We start from the raw sequence: 19,937 nt of genomic DNA, 5'->3' as shown, positions 1-19,937 counted from the left end.
CAAACCGGAACACAGCAGCGCTAAACGCACAGTATAAGGATCTATAAAACACCGCTGTTATTACCCAGAAATAGATAACAACAATGCCAACACAGTAGGTATGTTACAATTGATATTATTATTACTATTAATTTAAAAATATTTGTTTAATCTTGATAAAGATATTTCGTGTTAAAAAATAAAATTGTAAATATTATATTGCAATACCCTAGCAGGGTGCATGCTTGCACTATATTTAATTGGTAAGACCTATGATAATAAGCATGAGCAATAAATAATTTGAATTTGAATTTGAATTATAACATCAAAATGTTTAGCACCTTGTTATTAAAACCGTTTAAAATGTTGATATTATTGTATATTGATAGCTACGTTTTTTATTATACATCAAAGAAATTAGAAAACGCCAATAAATGTTGAATCAATTTACAGTTTATTTACTGACCGGAATGATGGAAAATACACAGTCAATTCAGTTTCACTTCAAGGAATTTACAATTTACACAGCTAACTACAATAATATTACAAGCTGAAATTGTCAACCAATATAACAATAAACAATTTATTCAAGAAATATTATTAAGAATGAGCACCTTTGAAATTGCGGAATCGTGATACCGAAATAAAACAAATCAATTTCGTTACACTTTACACTTAAGTTACACTTACACTTATCTTTTTACAGAAACAGCTTACATTTTTACAATTTTACAAACCGCCTTAAACCGGTACATTAGAGTCGAGATTCGATTTTCGAATTCACAAAACCGACTTGGGCGAGTCCGTTCGAAATACAAATAAACGTGTTCCGTTTACGTTGGTGGTATTTTTACAGAAATAAGGTTGACTTTCGTGCGGTGAACGTGACGTATAAAGTTGTGTGATTAAACGAAATGTCTGGTTGAGAACGCGTGCGCGGGCTGCGATGTGTGTGGTCCTGAACGCAATGCTTGGAAGTTTGCTCTACTTGATTATTTTATTATCTTTATGATTATATGTCGATGTCGATTGTTTTATGTTTAAATTGTAATTGCGGGTCATTTCGAACAAGCACGCATCCGTATTCATTGCCATTTATTTGCCTGTACGCCAACTTTAATTAGTATTCTTTTATTAGAATACTCTATCTAAGTGGTATAAGCGTTTAAATCTGAATTACGGTAGAGTATTAAAGATGTAGTTTACTAGTCTTTTATATTACGAGCTTTTGCCCGCGGCTTCGCTCGCGTTACGAAGTAATATTTTCATCCCCTTTTAAATCCCCTTGGGGGTATAATTGATCAAAATCCTTTCTTAGCGGATGCCTACGTCATAACATCTACCTGCATGCCAAATTTCAGCTCGATCCGTCCAGTGGTTTGGGTTGTGCGTTGATAGATCACTATGTCAGTCAGTCACCTTTGAGTTATATATATTTAGAAGATTATTCCTAACGATAAAGCAAGCAGACTATATGACGGAAAGTAATCACTTTTCGCCTTAACTACATAACCGATTATCGTGAAATTATACACACGTTTTCAGGGGTTCAGAAAAGGACATAGTACCTTTTATGGTACCTTTTATCCCGGCGAAAAATACCGTTGCCAGGAATAGATAAAGCACTCTGAATGCAAGCGAAGCCGCAGGTAAAAGCTAAGAGATAATAAACAATCCAAAGTTAATTCGTCAAAATACAATTACACAAATGTTGGTAGTTTTAAAAAATGGTAAATTATTTAAGCAAATAACAAAATACATTTTTTTAGAAATAAAGGACTTATAACCCCTTAATAAAGGAAGTATGTGTTCTATTAAATACATTGATATATTGGTCAGCTTATAATATTTAACCGTTTAAGCAAATAACAAATACATTAATAATTTTTGTTCTTAAAAATAATTTGGCATTTGTTTTTATAGCATAACAGTAAAAATCTTGAATCCGTGCAACCAATAATTTATGCAAAACATTATCTTTATCGTGTACCTTCGTTGTGTATCTTCAGTGTTTGTAAATATTATTTAGCAAATGTATAATCTCAGTGTTATTACTATTACATTAATGTTTTGTCTAGTGGATTTCAATTATACTCGAATCGTAGGTATATTTAATTTAAATGTCAACTTCAACATATCTTTGTCCCGTTTTTATTGCGTTAGTAATCCTATCAATAAATATACCTATTTCTAGATATACAATAAGTATAAATACCTATTGCTAAAGATATAATATTGCTTTTTGAGTTTTCGCACGTTACTATTATATTGTTTATACAGTTGACAAATCATAATATTTATTAATGTTATTTGTAGATTACATAAAATTAGATTCGCTAATATCTATTCTTGTTCAATTAGATACATTTAATTATTTGCAAACACTGTCTGTGTATACAGTAACAATGAAATGAAATATAATAATTGAAGAACATTGTCATTGCAAATATTTCTCTTTAGAAATAAATAACGTTTTGCATCTAATTCATATAATAATATCAACACAAACATATTGAAAAAATATTTAGTCCTGACTTAAATGTCTCATTATATAAACTCCATATCAACATAATAGGTTACGGATTTAAAACATACTAGTATTATTGTAACTAAGATACATACAGAAAAGTGGCACAGGCTTGTTCCAAATTTGACTCTCCCTAACAAAATCCCTTATCTAAATAACTGTTTAGATTTTTACTGTCTAAAACCATGACACATTTTCTCACAATCTACTCATCTAAATATATATAACTCAAAGGTGACTGACTGACATAGTGATCTATCACCACACAGCCCAAACCACTGGTCGGATCGGGCTGAAATTTGGCATGCAGGTAGATGTTATGATGGCATGTAGGCATTCGCTAAGAAAGGATTTTGATCAATATTACCCCCAAGGGGATAAATAGGGGATGAAAGTTTGTATAAATCTTCTTGGATAATAATATTACTTCGTAACGCGAATGAAGCCGCGGGCAAAAGCTAGTGTAATCCTAAAAGTTCATGTACAAAAATGTAAAAATTAAAGAAATAAAAATGTAAAAATAAATAAAAAATGAAATAGAGCACACTGTAAAACTTCTCATTCGCCCATCGGCTTCTCAGCGCGGTCAATGTTGCAATCATCGCGGATAAATAGCCTTTCATGTCGTCGTTGTTAGTTGTGTGTTATAAAACATTTTATTGAACAAAAAACACGCAACCGCATTCAAAATTATATTCAATATCGATATTTTATAATGATATTTGATTTGATAATCGTGCTAAGTCTAATTAATGATGTTAAGTAGGTTTTTAACTGTGTTGTCCAATTGATTGTTTTTGTTTGTTCTTAAATTTGTTACTTTGTAATATAAGTAAAAGTAATGATAAAACAAAGGATTGCAAACAGCGGCACTCTTATTTCGTTGCTTAGCTTGTTTTTTGCCTTTTTTGACAAATTAGAAAGATCGTAGAAGCATTTTTGCGTTATTAAGCTTGCAAACCTATTTTCATCTTACAGCTTAGCTGTTATAATGCAGTTAATAAACTTGTTGTATCAGTAAAACTGCAAAGAGTTTAACCACTATCAAAAAAATCTATAATTTTGCCATTTTACTATACCCATATTATTTGCAAATATTTTTGCAACTAGCAATATTAATTAAATCGAAGTAGAGCAAACTTCAATACATTCTAGTGGGCGGGATCAATTTGCTTGTAATAACTATTGCAAACAGTAGATATAATGTTAGTAAAACTGCAGTCTTATAAAGTAGCGAAGTCCACCTGATGGCATAGATTAGTAAAGATACTTCGCCGCCTTGAAATTGAATGCAGGCACAAACGGCTTATTAGTAAGTTATTTTTTTAATTCTTGACAAATAAAAACATTTTTAGAGAAAATTACCGAATAAATAACTAAAACTGCGTAATTTACATAATAAATAAATAATTATTTCAAATATTTTAGGGACATTTTAGCACGGAGACGAGGCAAAACTTTTTTACGCATCTATTTCAATTCTCAAAACTGGGTACACTTTCTTGTTAGGAGTGAGTAATCTTTACTAATCTATGCCTGATGGTAAGTCACCTTTAAATCCGACAGATAATCGAAGCGCCTCGATTCTGATTATAAAAATGGCGGGAAGGTGAATGTCAACGTGACAGTTATTGTTTTTTAATAACCCTGCTTTACCTTTTCGGCCATCGACATTTTAATGTTTTAGATTTTAAATCGATCGTATATGGTGTTTTAAGTACCTGTATGACTAATTTAGGTATCATTAGCTAGAATAGATTTTTTATGTATTCTTTTATGTTTATTTGTCAATGTTGATAAAACTTGCGTGTCTTAGTGCTCATGAGTGCAACTCATCTGTGATCTGCTTCAGGTAGAACCTTCTCTATATATAGAGTTAGTAAGAGATATTAATATCGCAGTTATAATCCACGTAAAACTGCTAGTCCGCTCTGAATATAGAAATGACTCGCGTCGCCATAGCAAATTGTATGACTACACTTGCTCGCAACAACTTCAGAGCGGACTTGCAGTTTGGCGCGGACTATACTACTTACCATCAAGTGGACTGCATACTTCCTTGCTACTTCAATCATATAAAAAATAGTAAAATTATAAAAAGAAATTGTTAAAATACGATAATATCGGTGCCTACCATAGATTAGTAAAGGTTACTCACTCTTAACACGAAAATGTACCCAGTTTTGAGAATTGAAATAGTTGCGTAAAAAAGTTTTGCCACGTCTCCGTGCTAAAATGTCCCTAAAATATTTGAAATAATTATTTATTATGTAAATTACGCAGTATTAGTTATTTATTCGTAAATTTTCTCTAATTTTTTTTTTATTTGTCAAGAATTCAAAAAAAGAACTTACTAATAAGCCGTTTGTGGCTTCATTCAATTTCAAGTATCGAAGAATCGATCGGCGGCGAAGTATCTTTACTAATCTATGCCCTTACCACACCCTGCAAACCAGAACACAGCAGCGCTTAACACTGCTGTTATTAGGCAGAAATAGGTCTGGTAGTGCCGCCGGATTCGAACGAAGGATTATACCAAGTTGAAACCTTTACCTTCAAGTTTTGATACATACATTAAAGAGTAGGTATTAGAAAAATACTAAAAAAAAATGTGAGCCGTCACGGGACGCCTGGCAGATGTGAAACATCGACATTATTTTGTAAAAGTAATATGCAGAAAAGAACATATTGTGATTGGAACTAAATATGTCATAATGATAAAATAAAATGTTACGTTTTTTTTCCAGATAACTATGACTATTTATTGAATTCGATTGCGCATGGCGACCACACCGTACACACTACTGCATATAGACTGTATATATATACCATCGTATAGCGTGGCGACGCGTCACCACGGCATTCGTCGCCACGCCAGAAATCGGTTTTACGTGCGGATATAGATGTTTCACATCAAAAACATATTTGCGCCTATACACAGACAAAACGAACAATACCAAAGAAATTATATGCATTGGTATTATATTTCACATTTTGTTTTGAAACTAAAGTAGCAATCCAGCATGCAGTACACCTGTGACCACAAACATGACCTATTCAGTAGAACTGAAAGCCCAGTCACCAGTGGTTAGAAAATCGGTCTCTCACAATAGGAGTCTTGGGTTCCAGGTTTGATCTCGGCCAGACAAATTTCGGAATGACTTAGGTGTTTGTGCTCCGTCTTTGAGTGTGTCCATGGCAAAACACTAGGACTTATTGTGGAGCTGTGAGTGTAGAAAGCCTCTGTCAGGTCTGCCGCTCATGTATTCGCTTATTTACTACTCACATGGACTAAGTTAGAATGCTACGTATAAAAAAACAGCGGAGCTGCTTTTATAAAGCAGAAATAGGTGTGACATTGGTGCCGCAGTTCATCATCATAATTATCATCATCATCAACCCATTACTGTCTCACTGCTGGGCACGGGTCTCCTCTCAGAATGAGAAGGATTAGGCCATAGTCCACCGCGCTGGACAAGTGCGTATTGGTAGACTTGACATACCTTTGACAACTTTTTTATAAATCTCTCAGGTATGCAGGTTTCCTCACGATGTTTACCTTCACCGTTTAGCAAGTGATAATTAATTTCTAATACGCACATAACTTTGAAAAATCAGAAGGCCGCAGTTACAACACAAATTATATAAACAAGTAAATTAATGTAAATAAAAAAACATCTGCTTATCCAGTTTTTAATATAATATATAAAACACCTCCAAAAATAACGACATGCGTTTAATTAAATTTCTTTACCATTAATCACTTTAACGAGTCCACCATAACTGTCAAAATGACATTAAAGTTCGCGCCATTCCGTTCGTTCGCGCGAAAGTATCACAGATTATAAAAGCTATTACAGATAATAAAAAGTTTAATTGGTCCGAACAGTTATTGTGTAATTTTATCGTGATATCAAATTTCTGATTAGTACATTTACATTATAATTGCGTTAGGCATGTTTATTTATGGTTATTTATTAGAATGAATGTCAGTACAGCTGTCAATATCGCTTTTTAAACATGGCGACGATTTATGGTTGTTAGTTACGAATTTATATACACAAAATATATGTATTATGTACTACTTACTACGTCTGGTATATTTTAAATAATATGACTTGTGCCGATTCTCTTGTGTTTAAAATATGGAAGCAATTTCCTGATCCTGATGATCGGTGGCTACTGCCGCCCATGGAAAACAACCCATTGTATAACCAGTGTTCATTTACAAAATAGACCTCCTTAAACTTTGTCGGTACTTTGGTATTGAATAATTGTGTACTAACATCTACTTATCTACATGTATTTGTCATACACAGCAACTGAATACCGATAATTTTGCTAGTCGTTCGTTTCAACAAATGGCATCTAGACACTATAACTGTATAGATACCACGATCGTTGTCATCGATAAGTGGAACGCAATCAATAATCTGTCAAATGTCATTTTTCCCGCTTACAGCGTTCGAAACTTTTTAAATCGCTAGGCAACTTTCGTAAACAGCCGTTCTTAAAATAAATACGACTAAGTTTAGTTTAGTTTTACAGCGGCTTATAAAAGTCCGTTTATTATTGTTCCGAATAATTTACGCTTGTTTACAAACGGACACGTTTGTAAACGTTTAAAACGAATCGAGATAAAATTCTATACACCGTTGAAAATAAATCATAATTATAAAGTTTTGATGGAATATTTTATTTATTTTGATAAAAGTTATAATAAATAACTAGCTGACCCGGCAAACTTTGTACCGTCTCAAAATCTATTTATCAAATATATTTTATATAAAATATAGCCTATGTTACTCGTGGATAATGTAGCTTTCGAATGGTGAAAGAATTTTTAAAATCGGTCCAGTAGTTTTTGAGCCTATTCGTTACAACCAAACAAACAAGCAAAGGTTTCCTCGTTATAATATTAAATATAGATTGTCGGTAAATATAAAAATGTAAAATTGTATATTTGAAAGTGGTAGAACCCATTGTAGATTGACTTCGGCAGCACCACCGCAACACTTATTTCTGCCTAATACCAGTAGTGTTAAGCGCTGCTGCGTTCTGGTTTGAACATTATTAGAGAAAATTTACGAATAAATAACTAATACTGCGTAATTTACATAATAAATAAATAAATAATTATTTCAAATATTTTAGGGACATTTTAGCACGGAGACGTGGCAAAACTTTTTTACGCAACTATTTCAATTCTCAAAACTGGGTACATTTTCTTGTTAGGAGTGAGTAATCTTTACTTATCTATGGGTAAGGCAAACATAAATTCGAAGCATTATATTTTTTCCTTTTTATGAAAATGAAACATGAAATTAAAATTATGTACCGTGACAGATAATTATAGACAATAATAGAAACTCTATCTAACAATTAGGTAAATGTCAAATATAATTAAATTCAATGACGTAAGTAAGAACTACTAGTGTCTAAAGTATAATTAATAACGACATTTGTAAGGATTGCAATAAATGTTTTTTTTATAATATAGGAGTAGCAGACGAGCATGCAGTCCACCTGATGGTAAGTGGCTACTGCCGCCCATGGACGTCTGTAATCAACCCCAGATAGGATTAGATATTCCTACCTGAGGTCGGCCACAAAACGCCGCTACCCCTGAGGACTAAGCTGAAACGCCTCGGATAAGTCTGTCTCCCTTACCACACTTCAAACCGGAACACAGCAGCGCCTAACACTGCTGTTATTACGTAGAAATAGGTGTGGCGGTGGTGCCGCCGGAGTCGAACCACAAAGGGTTTCTACCACGTAAGATTTGGCATCATTGAACTGAATAAGACTGAAGTGGAAAATGACCAAACCATCAGATCAACCTGTGATCACCCACCCACTTTACCCACTTTGAATGGTGATTTATTTTAAATTTTGAACAATTATCAAGAACCTATGACAATACACGATTTTAATAATGTTATCCCATTCTCGTCATCAGGATCGCCTGGAATCAGGATTAACGATTTTCCTTGTGCGATTTTAGCGTGGTTTTTAGTTTTTAAACTATAATTATTGATCTTGCACAGGTTCAAGAACTACACAGATCTATTCCCACAGTGCGGTATACCTGCGTAGATATACCTGAACAGATACCTTCGGTCCACCGTAGTGTATTGGCAGGCATATGTTTAGATCCCTTAAAAGCAGTGATAGCCTAGTGGTTAAGAAACTCTGCATTTTAACCGAGGGGTCCGAGGTTCAAATCCCAGGCACGCACCTCTAATTTTTCAGTTAGGTATGTGCGTATTAGAAATTAATTATCACTTGCTTAGACGGTGAAGGAAAACCTCGTGAGGAAACCTGCATATCTGAGAAATCTAAAAAATTCTCAAAGGTATGTGAAGTCTACCAATACGCACTTGTCCAGCGCGGTGGACTTTGGCCTAATCTTTCTCATTCTGAGAGGAGACCCGTGCCCAGCAGTGGGACAATAATGGGTTGATGATAAGTGTAGATCCCTTAGAACCTGTAGAACCCGGGGTTCTACGACATTAAGCACTAACTTGGGATAAATATCTTAAATATCATAATAATATAATACCCGCATAGAGGCCGTAAATAACCAACGGTAATCTAATTCAATTACAATATTCCTTCAAAAACTAATCGACAATTGGTTACGGCAGTGTTTCACTGCAGGCGAGTAAAGATTAAGCGAGTATTTTCATTATTTTGTTTTGTTTTATTAGGAAAACATACAGTGTTTTAAAACGAAGTCTCTTGCAATATAATTACACACTACAGCATTTAATAGTTTTCGCATAAAGAAGCAATACGAGCATAGTAGAATAGTGTTTATGCAGAAGAAGATAGACATCTGTATTCAATCCAAGATAGGATAAGATATTCCTACCTGAGGCCACAGATGCGCTGCTACTCCTGAGGACTCCATACCCTTCCCACCAGACTACACTTAACACTGCTGTTATCTACACTAATATTATAAAGAGGAAAATTTTGTTTGTTTGTTTGATTGTAATGAATAGGCTAAAAAACTAATAGACCGATTTTAAAAATTCTTTCACCATTCGACAGCTACATTAGCCACGAGTAACATAGGCTATATTTTATATGAAATATATTTGATAAATAGATTTTGAGGCGGTACAAAGTTTGCCGGGTCAGCTAGTTAGCCATGAATAGGAGTGGCGGTGGTGCCTCCGGAGTCGAATCAAACAGGGTTCTGCCACATTTAAAGTAGGGTTTTGGTTTCAAAGTTACAGTAAGTTCAGTAAGCAAGTAATTTTCTAATAATATAATTTTGAAATATAAGTAGCCTTGTAAAAAAAAATAGTACAACTTTACATCGTTTCTAATTTATTTTTTAAACGCGCATTACCCATTTGATTTGCTACACTCCAACTAGAATACAACTTTACATCATCAGATGCCACAGTCAAACCCCAAAGCATGCATTTGGAAAGTATCTTCAAATTTCCAAAACAGTCGCTTATAGCTCATCGCGAGCGTTCCAACACACGTCTAACAGTATCACGAAACACTTTATCATATAATGATCGCGGCCATAAATCCTGGGCGTGCGCGCCGCGAGTGAGCATAAAGCAGCGCCATCTAGCGGCCGCGACGGTAATTAGATGGGAAATATGGGGGTAGGCCGCGGAGGGTAATGTTTATGAGCGTATGTATAGAGGTTTGTGTGTATGTCAGTAGGTAAAGCAACGCCATCTCGCGGCCGCGATGGTAATTAGATGGGAAATATGGGGGTAGGCCGCGGAGGGTAATGTTTTTGAGTGTATGTCATAGATTAGTAAAGATTACTCACTCCTAACAAGAAAATTTACCCAGTTTTGAGAATTGAAATAGTTGGGTAAAAAAGTTTTGCCACGTCTCCGTGCTAAAATGTCCCTAAAATATTTGAAATAATTATTTATTTATTACGTAAATTACGCAGTATTAGTTATTTATTCGTAAATTTTCTCTAAAAATGTTTTTACTTGTCAAGAATTCAAAAAAAGAACTTACTAATAAGCCGTTTGTGGCTTCATTCAATTTCAAGGCGGCGAAGTATCTTTACTTATCTATGGTGTATGTATAGAGGTTTGTATGTATGTCAGTAGGTAAAGCAACGCCATCTAGCGGCCGCGACGGTAATTAGATGGGAAATATGGGGGTAGGCCGCGGAGGGTAATGTTTTTGTGATTATGTATATATGTAAGTTTGTAAAACAGCGCCATCTAGCGGCCGCGACAGTAATTAGATGGAATTCAATTCTCCTAACTACATTTGATATTTCTTTATATGTCCGTTATTATTATTCAATCTGTCCAATTTTTACTTGCCAAAAATCAAAATTTGACAATGTCTATGTGAAGAAATTGTCAAACGTCGATCCTTAGTTGTCTACCAAACATTGGATAGATTAAATATTAACATCCATTGTCAAATCATCGACATTAATAACGCACAGTAATTCATTCAAAATCGATCTTTAGTAGGTAAACATGGATAGATAGATTATTAACAACGGGCGTTTATTATCAGCGAACGGATATAGATAGACATACGTCACGATTGTAACGCGTATTTTCCCAACTGTCAGAAAACGTGAAAGTGATGACGCGTTTACAAATCGTTATTGGCGTGTTCGACACGTAAATTATTTAAGAAATAAACAGGTACTTAAGTGTCTGCGCCGAACTGCTAGTCCGCTCTGAAGTTGTTGCGAGCACGTGTAGTCATACAATTTGCTATGGCGACGCGATTCATTTCTGTATTCAGAGCGGACTAGCAGTTTTACGCGGACTATACACTGCTACTCAATAACAAACAAGTCTACTTTTAAGGTTGCATCGAAAGTCTAGTTAAAGTTTGCGTTTAAGTTAAATATATATATATATATATATATATATATATATATATATATATATATATATATATATATATATATATATATTTATAATATAGGAGTAGAAGACGAACATGCAGTCCACCTGATGGTAAGTGGCTACTGCCGCCCATGGACATCTGTAATCAACCCCAAATAGGATTAGATATTCCTGCCTGAGGTCGGCCATAGATGCGTCGCTACCCCTGAGGAATAAGCTGGAACGCCTCGGAAAAGTCTGTCTCCCTTACCACACCCTTCAAACCGGAACACAGCAGCGCCTAACACTGCTGTTATTAGGTAGAAATAGGTGTGAATATAGCAATAACTTTGACGGTAGCGATGGAGTGTAATAATTACGTACTGTCATTTTTGTTGCTGTCACCACAATTTTTAGTCGACGTTGACACATAGGGAAGTTGACAAAAACAAACTTTAACCGATCGAAATCGAGCAGTTAATTTTAAGTGTTAGTTATGATTTAACTTCAACTTTAATTAAAATTGACAACTAATGATTGTTTGATTGTTTAACCATGGATTTAACGGTTGGTAAGGCTTTTGCAGACGTAATAGTTACGTGCAACCCACACTTCAGTATATCTAAATATATATATCTAACTCAAAGGTGACTGACTGACATGGTGATCTATCAACGCACAGCCCAAACCACTGGACGGATCGGGCTGAAATTTGGCATGCACGTAGATGTTATGACGTAGGCATCCGCTAAGAAAGGATTTTGATCAATTCTACCCCCAAGGGGATAAAATAGGGGATGAAAGTTTGTATAAATCTTCTTAGTTTATAATATTACTTCGTAACGCGAGCGAAGCCGCGGGCAAAAGTTCGTATCAACATAAGATTTATAATTAAAAAAATTATTAAAATTCTAAAATTTATATGTATACCATTACAATATCTTCTGTTCAGTTTACAATAATAAAGCAATTAATCACTTAAACAATAATTGACATGTTTAACATCATTTACGTTAATAGCTGTTTGAACAAGTGCGGTAACATTGTTTAAAACTACGCAAATTGTTAAACAACCTTTTATTTAAATTTATAATAATTTATGTAATAGGGAACCTTCAAGATGACATATTATTATATTATTTTAATTCGACGACCTGGTGGAGCGGTAGCCATACCCGTCTGACGCGCAGAGTCCCGGGTTCGATCTCCGGCTAGACTTTCTAAATGATGAATTTAGGTTTCTATTTCTGGGTCTGGGTGTTTGTGTGTTTATATCTGTGTGAGTCCATAGCAACGATACAGGAAATCCTAGTGTGGCACTTACACCAACAATGTAGAAAGCGTTTTAAAAAAATATATATTTATTTTTCCATTAATTTAAAATTGAATCGATGGGTCCAGGGTTCGAATCCCGGAAATGTACTTAAATGTTATTTTTCGAATGCGTATTACAAATTAATTATACCTAACTCGCTTTAACGGTGGAGGTTAACTAAGAATTCTGTAAAAAAAAATTAAAAGGTTCTGAAATTCGAATTTGACCAGCATGGTGGTTTGGCCGATCTTACTCTGACAGACAACTGATGCCCAGCTGTGGGACAGTAATGGGTGAAAACAGAAATTATTAACAATAATTCACTTCTTGGCTGGGCTATCACTTCTTGTAAAATATCAATTATCTCAGAAATATCAAACGAGCATGCAGTCCACCTAATAAGTGGCTTCTGCCGCCCATGGTCATGTGCAATCAACCCCAGATAAGATTAGATTCCTACCTGAGGTCGGCCATAGATGCGCCACTACCCCTGAGAACTAAGCTGGAATGCCTCGAAAAGTAGGTATAGTCCGCGTAAAACTGCTAGTCCGCTCTGAATATAGAAATGAATCGCGTCGCCATAGCAAATTGTATGACTGCACCTACTCGCAACAACTTCAGAGAGGACTAGCAGTTTGGCGCGGACAACTCCTTTAGCATATTGTCGTCCTTACGTCTAATAAGTATTGAAATTTTAATCAAATATTTATTCACATAAAATGCCCATGGATTAGTAAAGATTACTCACTCTTAACAAGAAAATGTACCCAGTTTTGAGAATTGAAATAGTTGCGTAAAAAAGTTTTGCCACGTCTCCGTGCTAAAATGGCCCTAAAATATTTGAAATAATTATATATTTATTATGTAAATTACGCAGTATTAGTTATTTATTCGTAAATTTTCTCTAAAATTGTTTTTATTTGTCAAGAATTCAAAAAAAAAACTTACTAATAAGCCGTTTGTGGCTTCATTCAATTTCAAGGCGGCGAAGTATCTTTACTAATCTATGAATAGGCCCATGAATTTGGGTCGGAACAAAATAATAATTAATTATTCACGAAACGGTAACAGAATAAATAAAAAGAACAATAACTTAATACTCATTGGAAATGAACAATTTGAACAAAACAATACTATATTTGTTTTAGAACAACGCATTGAATTGAATAATTTATTCGATTTAACTAAAACAATATTATTCACACCTGTGATAATAAAGTTTCGGAATAAATTTAATTTTGAAGAAAAAACTATTGTTTTTAATAATTAATTTTATTTATTGTTATATACGTAATGGGCAGTGTTTAGCCGTTATTAATAATGAATCTATCTGATGTTTTGAAGATCGATATAAGACAATTAGTTTATATAATAAATGGTATTTTTTTTGAGTTTGAATCGAAAATTTTGGATAGATTGAATATTAAAAACGGATGTAAGAGTAGAGTGACGAAACTCGGCCTCTTGATCTTTGGTGCCCGGTTCGAATCCTTGTAATCATGGGTATGGGTATGTATTCAAAGCTTGTATTCCCGATCTCGGTTGGGACTCCAATCCTATCTGGGATTGACTGCAGTTGCTACCATCATGTGGACTGTAGTCTTGTTTGCTTTTTTTTAAATATATTTAACCTAACGATAAGGCAGACGGGCTACCTGATGGAAAGCAGTCACCGTCGCCTATGGACATTTGCAACACCAGAGGAGTCGCCAATGCATCGCCGGCTTTGAAGGAGAGCTCTTTTTACACCCCTCTTGAAGAGCCCCATGTCATAGTCCTGAGGGAATACCTCTTCTTCTATATTATAAAAACCTCAAACCAGAAACACTGCTGTTATAATCAGAAATAGGCATGGACACACATGCACCGCTACCCCTGAGGACTAAGCTGGAACGCCTCGGAAACGTATGTCTCCCTTACCACCCTTAAACCTGACCTAACGAGATTATAATTATTATAATAGGTAGGTTTTTAAAGGTGGTAAACACAATGTGGTTCGATTCCGGCCGCACAACCGCTACACCATTTTTTTTATTTTTATTTTTTTATCGAGGGGGAAACCTTCAAAAGGTACCGGACGACGTGGGAGCGACGTCGAGTTATGTGGGATTTTTACCGCACTTAAACCCCCCCGGTGGCCGTCCTCATCGCTTGTTGAAGAACTCCGGGATCTCCGACGGAACACAACCGGAGCCCTCCAAGCGCGATGCCCAACGGGCTCTGCCCTGGGAGAGCAGTTTTCGCTCCTCCCAAACCATCTGGTGTTCACGACAGTATGCGACCACACATACCGCCGTCCTTCCCGGGGTCGCTTACTGGACGGTTCGAGCTCCCACTCTTGGCGCCCGCAACCCCAGAAGCCCCCTTTTAGTCGCCTCTTACGACAGGCAGGGGATACCGTAGCCCTATTCTAGTCCCGGAACTACAGGGACAACAACCGCCACACCTATTTCTGCCTCATAACATCAGTGTAAAGCGCTGCTGTGTTCTGGTTAGAAGAGTGTGGTAAGGGAAACATACTTTTCCAGTGGTGTGGTCGACCTGAAGTAGGAACATCTTATCCTATCTGAAGTTGATTACAGATGTCCATGGGCGGCAGTAGCTACCATCAGGTGGACTGTATGCTCGTCTGCTACTCCTATATTATAAAAAAATATACTTATCTATACTAATATTATAAAGAGGAAAACTTTGTTTGTTTGTTTGATTGTAATGAATAGGCTCAAAAACTAATAGACCGATTTTAAAAATTCTTTCACCATTCGAAAGCTACTTTATCCACGAGTAACACAGGCTATATTTTATATGAAATATATTTGATAAATAGATTTTTAGGCGGTACAAAGTTTGCCGGGTCAGCTAGTTTTCTATATAGATATAGGTATATATTTGCTAATATGTTCGCTATTAAGATTATTAAGCCTTAATAGACTACAAAAATACCTTAAAGCTATTAAAGAGAATCGGAATTTACTTAAAGAATTTTAATTTGCGTAATTAAATTTACTTAAGAGTATAATCTTAAACTTAAATCATTTTTAATTACGTGTCAAATTAGTATTTTATTAAATAAATCCTCAGACCATCTTAGTCATTCAGGTAGAACCTCATCATCAACCCAATACTGTCCCTCTGGGCACGGGTCTCCTCTCAGAATGAGAAGGCTTAGGCCATAGTCCACCGCGCTGGCCAAGTGCGTATTGGTAGACTTCGAGATTTTTTTTTCATAAATCTCACAGGTGTGCAGGTTTCCTCACGATGTTTTCCTTCACCGTTTAAGTAAGTGATAATTAATTTCTAATAGGCACATAACTTGAAAAATCAGAGGTGTGCGCCTGGGATTTCAACTCGGACCGCTCGATCGATAGGCCAAGTTTCTTAACCACTAGGCTATCACTGCTCAGAACCTACCTATTATATATTTAATTCATGGCAGATTACTATAAACCTTATGTGGTTCGATTCCGTAGGCACCACCGCCACACTTTTTTACAGCAGTGTAGTACCAACCCTAAAAATTGTGAAATCAGCGAAATCACAAGTTTTCCTCAAATTTTCGATATTTTGGTCGAATATATACCATTGTAAAACTCGGCCACTTAGAAACGGCTACTATGAAAATGAATTACAAATATTTATTTAATTAGAATTTATTGCTTAGTGCTTAATAAGGTATTATTATTAGGTATTAAACTGAATGTTATTGGAAGTCAAAACTTTGCATTTTGAAAGGTGGTAGAACCTGTATTTCTGAGTAATAACATCAGTGTTAAGCGCTGCTGTGTTCTGATTTAAAGAGAGACACCTATCGTTCATTTCGAAAGTGGTAGAACCCTCTGTGGTTCGACTCCGGCGGCACCACCGCCACACCTATTTCTGTTATAACAGCAGTGTTAAGCGCTCTGTGTTCTGGTTTGAAGGGTGTGGTAAGGAAGACATACTTTTCCGAGGCGTTCCAGCTTAGTCCTCAGGGATAGCGGCGCGTCCGTGGCTGACCTCAGGTAGGAATCTAATCCTATCTGGGATTGATTAGAGAGGTCCATGGGTGGCCGTAGCCATTGACCATCAGGTGGACTGCTTGATTGTCTTCTACTTTAATATAATAAAACAAAGTATGGTTGGACCGAGAATACCACCGCCACACCTATTTCTAGTAAAAAGCACTTGTGCCTTTTAGAAGGGCCAACCCTTCTCATTCTGAGAGGAGGATCCATGCCCAGCAGTGGTATAATCGGATGTGTATGTTTATTTAGTTTATTATATAAGTATTATAATATAAGTAGGGAATAATGACACAATTAAAGAATAACTAGTCCCTAATTAGGGTCTTACAAAACAGCAAAATCATGGGCTTTTGAATAATTACATAATTAACGAATATATCTATAAACCACTAGCTAACCCGGCAAACGTTGTGTTGCCATATAAATAAAATAATGTTAAGGGTGAACAACCCTTATCAATTAGGGGTATGAATAGTAGCCGATTCTCAGACCTATTGAATATGGATGTAAAATTTGGTGAAAATCGGTAAAGCCGTTTCGGAGGAGTACGGTAACTAACATTGTGACACGAGAATTTTATATATAAGATATATTTCCCCACTTCTTGAATTTACAATATGGCGTCATTAAATAAATTAAACGATTATATACATATAATATACATAATAATTTTTTATTTATGTGTCAACTGAGACAGAATAAGATATTCCTATGTAAATGAGCTAATATATTATTATTTAATAGCAATATGTACTTAAAATCTCACTTAGATTAACATAAATTAAACCATCGTATATTCAGTATGTTAATTATCTATAAGTACCAAGGTGGTAGATCTTTGTGGTTCGACTCCGGCGGCACCACCGCCACACCCATTTCTATTATAACAGCAGTGTTAAGCGCTGCTGTGTTCTGGTTTGAAGTGTGGTAAGAGACATACTTTTCCGAGGCGTTCCAGCTTAGTCCTCAGGGACAGCGGGGAATCTGCGGCCGACCTCAGGTAGGTATCTAATCCTATCTGGGGTTGATTACATATGTCCATGGGCGGCAGTAGCCACTTTCCATCAGGTGGACTGCATGTTCGTCTGTTACTCCTATGTTATAAAAAAATTAGGTGGATCATTACGATCCCACTGCTGGGCACGGGTCTCCTCTCAAAGTGGGGGATTAGGCCATAGTCCACCGCGCTGGCCAAGTGCGGATTGATAGGTTTCACAAAACCTTGAAAACTTTTGAACTCATTTTATTTCTGTTATAACAGCAGTGTAGCGCTGCTGTGTTCTAGTTTGAAGGGTGTGAGGGAGACATACTATTCCGAGGCGTGTTAACTTAGTTCTTAGGGGTAGCTATATCAGCTTTACCGAGCTCAGGTAGGACTCTAAACTGCTTTTACTTTTGTATGTCCCGTGATATGCAAGATCACATGCGAAATTACATAGACTTAGGAAGATCTGAGTCGTAGTACCGTAGCAAATTGAGGTCCTATGCTCTAACTAATCGACCTGATGTAGAGAGTACCCAATAGGTAGGTACTTTCTATCCAATAGAAAAACAAGAAATAAAGTGTAGGTACCTACTTAAATAAAAATAACGTAAGATTACATTATTTTAACAGACTGATAAAAAATTAAGCGATTTATTATTTAAAAGACTTCAAAAAAGAAGGAGTTACTCAATTTGACTGTATTTTATAAACATATTTTGGGGCTTGGAAAAATTGAAAAATTTTTTTATTTTTTATTTTAATCGAATTTCTAAAATAGACACTAGAAATTTTTACGCCATTTTAAATTTCAAATGTTAACAAGGTAGGTAAGTTAATTTAGTTTCGGTTACCACATCTGGAGTCCAGGATTCGAATTCGAAGCCGTTTCATTAGGTACGTATCTATTTAGGTAGGAAAATTTAGTAGCTCTTTAAAAGTTGATTCAAGTCGTAGGTTCAAATCAAAGGGTTATTCTTTTAGATATTAAAAGTAATTAAGATCTTGTCTTAAAGGTAACTAAAGTTGTAGGAAGATGACTAAAGTTGCTTTAATGGTCCTAGGTTCGAACTCAAACGTCCTGTTTTTCAATTTTTTGGAAAATAATTAGGTTATTTGAAAGGTAACTCGAGTCTCAGGTTCAAATCCAAATGTCCTATTTTTTAATTTATAAAATCAATAAACTCCTGTTAGTAAAAGACTAGTTTAATAGTAATGACTACACGACTTCGCCGCTTCTTCTCCATAACGAAACACCTTGTGAAGTGGTATTTGTATTGACATTCAAAAAGTGCTCTGTAAAGAACCTATTTTGAATAAAAATTTGATTTGATTTGATTGTGATGGAGTCTTTTGTAGTTGCCCTTCAGTAGCACTGCTATTTCGGCCTCGTAACAGAAGTACGCTGCTGTGTTCTGGTTTGAAGTGTAACGGAAAGTTATCCGAGGCGTTCCAACTTAGTCTTCAGGGGTAGCGACGCATCTGTGGCCGACGCTAAGTTTCTACCCGATGTCGACCACAAATGTACCACAAGACCACAAGTGTAAATAGGTTTTTTTTTTATTAATATAGGAGTAGCAGACGAGCATGCAGTCCATCTGATGTTAAGTGGCTACTGCCGTATGGACATCTGTAAACCCCAGATAGGATTAGATATTCCTACCTGAGGTCGGCCACAGATGCGCCGCTACCCCTGAGGTAGTCCAATTAACTTGACTACCTACTTGGGGTTGATTACAGATGTCTATTGGTTTCACTATTATCGCATATTTTTATAGTTTTTGGCAACGGCCAACTTCGGGTAGGAATCTAACAGGTAAGCTGCCTTCTATCTGGGGTTGATTACAGATGTCCATGAGCATAGCTAAGTTACCTTCAAATGGACTGCAGGCTCGTTGGCTACTTCAGTGTTATAAAAAAGTAAATCTATCGATAAGGCAGACGGGCTACCTGATGGAAAGTAGTCACCGTCGCCTATGGACATTTGCAACACCAGAGAAGTCGCCAGCATCGCCGACTTTGAAGGAGAGCTCTTTTTACACCTTTTTTAAAGAGCACCATGTCATAATACTTCGAGAGTACCTCAGAAATAATCATCCTTAAAAAGTTTTCAATCAAAAAGTCATATTCTTTAATAGTTGCATTAAAATAAAGTAGGTATTTTAATTCTGTCACGTTTTTTCTTAAATAACCTAAATAGTGATTGTATTTAATCAGACCATTACTGTCCCACTGCTGGGCACGGGTCTCTTAGCGTGAAGGGTTTTGGCCCTTCCATCGCACT

At 35.8% G+C, this 19,937-nt stretch overlaps 1 protein-coding gene across 2 annotated transcripts in view; it reads right to left on the bottom strand.

Moving 5' to 3' along the window:
- The window catches only part of Inv (invected homeodomain), an 88,175-nt gene that overhangs the window by 67,358 nt on the left and 880 nt on the right, over window positions 1-19,937 (bottom strand). The window lies entirely within an intron of this gene.

This window comes from Epargyreus clarus, unplaced genomic scaffold, assembly GCF_041222505.1.
Source record: "Epargyreus clarus isolate Ecla_fem2 unplaced genomic scaffold, WU_Ecla_fem_2.2 ptg000016l, whole genome shotgun sequence".
In the NCBI taxonomy this organism is placed as follows: Eukaryota; Metazoa; Arthropoda; class Insecta; order Lepidoptera; family Hesperiidae; genus Epargyreus; species Epargyreus clarus.
The sequence above is the reverse complement of the archived record's forward strand: the minus strand, read 5'-3'. Positions and strand labels throughout refer to the sequence as shown.